The 3139-nt window shown below is 37.3% G+C and overlaps 1 long non-coding RNA gene and 1 pseudogene across 2 annotated transcripts in view; both read left to right on the top strand.

The window, feature by feature from the left end:
• Positions 1 to 3139, top strand: part of LOC119593740 — a 62523-nt pseudogene that overhangs the window by 24781 nt on the left and 34603 nt on the right. The gene's annotated exons all lie outside the window — the stretch shown is intronic.
• LOC119593742 lies at positions 7 to 1264 on the top strand. The gene is made up of 2 exons (XR_005230559.1): positions 7 to 354; positions 779 to 1264. It is a non-coding gene; the product is annotated as an uncharacterized LOC119593742 (long non-coding RNA).

The following is a 3139-nucleotide window of genomic DNA, read 5'->3' on the forward strand; positions in this document are numbered from 1 at the left end:
CTGCGGGTGTGCTCGGTGTGCGGCAAGATGGGTTTCCGACGAACGTACGATCTCCAACGACATATGCTCTCTCATGCAGCAGTGCGACCCTTCCAGTGCCCTCATTGTCCTTACAGAGCAGCCCTCAAGTACAACCTTGATGCTCACATTCGACTCAAACATCCAGAAGAAGCCCAGTCTGTACAAAGGAATAGAGATCCAGGATTTACCAGTGGAAATTTGACAGGATCTGTAGCTCAAGGAGCATTACAACAACAATCCTGTGAAACGTCTGATAATGGAAACAGCTTTATTCAAGTTGAATGAGCTGATGGAAAATCTCAATTTTATGAAGAATATATACCATGTTTACAAGTATGCCATCGTTTGAAAATTATATTATCATGGGATTGCTAATATTAGGCCTAGAGACTGGCAGTACATTAAACAGCAACAACTTTCTTTGCAAGCCTTTTCAGTAGTATTGTCTGATGTATTATTTATTTCATCCCTATGTAATTTTTAATTATTTGAATGGAAGAAAACTTAGATTTATACTGATTGATATTTATTGGGTTTTACAACAGTGCTGCAGAAAAAAAAAACATTTACGTCATGCAATGTAAGAGGTTTGCAGTGTGGTACATGTGAACAAATTAAGTTTTAGATTGTGGGTATAAGAAGAGTATAAAAGCCAATTAAACAGATAACAGTAATGAAACAGTTTGAACAGAAATTCATTTGCTGTACCTAAATATGATTGGAGGTAGAAAATAAAGTGGTATGGTTTTCTCCATAGGGAACGGAGTTGGGCAAGCGAGCTGCCATGACAAGTATCGGAGGAGGAGGTGGCAGCGCACTCAGGACATCTTTCGTCTGTGCTGTTTGTGAAAAGATCTTCAATCACAAGGGCAACTTCATGAAGCACTATAGAACACATACTGGAGAGAAGCCATTCCAGTGCCCTAAATGCCCCTATAAAGCTACACAAAAAGCTCATTTAACTACCCACATGTTGGGAAGACATGGAGAACTCCTTCATGGCTAGTTTGCAAGTACAAGGGTTGGTCACCACACTAATCACAAAGCCAGATGTAAAGAAATCTGGCGAAGATACTCCTGCCTGTCAGTGGCAGTATGCAAGTCAGTATTATATGTAACTTATTTCACCATTTGTATCAGTGTTCTTTTTTTATTGTTTTACTGGATACGCACTGCTTATCAGTGTTTGATAGTTATATGTAAATTTTGGTCATTATGATTTCTGAATAAAGCTGTTAAGAAATCTCTTGTTTCAGTGAGAATACAAGCATATGTGCATAAAGGCAAAATAAAAGTTATGGAAACCATCAGAAGGAATGGTGATGAATGCTGTAATGGATTTTAGTTTGTTTATATGGAGATTGTAAATCTTTACAATCAGAGGTGTTGATAGGTATTGATACCGTTATCAACAATTTTTATTTCTATGAAAAAGTTGGGATATAGGGTTGAGCTTCTAATCAAATTCATAATTTTCAGTATTTAACTCAGAATTAAAGGAACTTGGGGTATAAGGTTGAACTTCTAATCATATTCATAATTTCAGTATTTGACTCAGAATTAAAAGAATTCTGTGAAAGAGAATTCTTAAGAAAGCTGAGCTGGTTATGAGTAGGAAATGAAAGGAACTACAAAATCATTTGACAGATCTGTTTAAATAATTATTAGGATGACTTTGAATTTAGATAAAGAGAAAAGAAGGTAAGATATCAGATCAACCTTCATAGCTTTGTACTTTTTATATGCTTTATTTTAGATTACAGTGCACATATATATATATATATGCTCCTATGTTAGTAGGTATTTCACATATAAAGGGGAGGCTAAGAAAGATATATCCAATTTGCATGTTTTGTGGTGGTGTTTAACACCAGGAAGTTTGCTAAAGAAAACTTAGGGTGTTGGTTTTCTTTTCCTGTAGGGACAACGCCAGAGGGTGATTGATGGGCTGCCAGGGTTGACCCCCACCAGTGTCCTCCACCCTTCTTCAGCCGTACACCTCAGTCCTCACTTTCAGCCTCAAGACAGAGTGCAAGAGGCTCACCACCTGGGTAGTTCTTCAGAGGAAAGAACTATATCTGAAGGCCCTGTTGCAGGACATGAGGGTCATAGCTGGGGTGATGGCTCACATCCTCGTCTCTACCCATGTCCTGTTTGTAATAAGCCATTTACACATAAGGGGAATCTTCGAAAGCATATCAGGATACACACTGGAGAAAAACCATTTGCTTGTTTTTATTGTCCCTATCGTGCCAATCAGAAGATACTGCTCCAACTACACACACAAAAGCGACATTCACAAGCTGATCAGAATTGGCAAGATGTTAAACATAAACCAATAGACATGGTTGAGATACAGCAGAAAAGAAACCCAGCAGATTAGTGGAAGAAGTAAAAGAAACTTTAGTGTTTTTTTCTAGACCTTTTGCTGTTAGATAAATGGAAATGATAAGTGTTATTAAAGAGAAAACCTCAAATTACTATACTAATAAGGAATCTGAGAGAGGGAAATACATTACTATAGAATCTAAACTAATGAAAAGTATCCAGTCTTTTTAAATTCATTTTAATGTTGGATTTAGAAAACTAAGGTAGTGGTTTTCCTATTTCTAGGGTGACCTGGGAGGCTTAAGAGGCAGAAAAAGGCTAAGCCACAACGTTATTGCTGCTGTGACCAACACTGCCTACAGCTACACGTGCCCTTACTGTGGGAAGGGTTTCCACTATAAGACTGACATTGTGCGCCATCAAAGGGTCCACACAGGAGAAAAGCCATTTAAGTGTCCTCATTGTCCATACTGTTCCACACAAAAAGGAAATCTTAGGAGTCACATGGCAAAGATACATAAGAGTTCATTAGAATAAAGTAGTCCTGAATGGTTATGAAAATCATAAGAAAACAGAATAGCTATAGGTATTTTATTATTACAGATTTTTACAAAGAAATTACTGGGTCTAGTCTTGAATTTGTATTTTTTGGGCATTTAAAAGATGAATTAACAACTTGTAATAAAGTTATGCTACACAAGCATGTTTCTAACAAACACATTTGTTCTTTGTTCCCCCTCTCTCCATGATTCTCTCCCCTTAGTTTCCCCCACATTCTATAGACATACAC

The sequence above is a fragment of the Penaeus monodon genome, chromosome 32 (genome assembly GCF_015228065.2).
Source record: "Penaeus monodon isolate SGIC_2016 chromosome 32, NSTDA_Pmon_1, whole genome shotgun sequence".
In the NCBI taxonomy this organism is placed as follows: Eukaryota; Metazoa; Arthropoda; class Malacostraca; order Decapoda; family Penaeidae; genus Penaeus; species Penaeus monodon.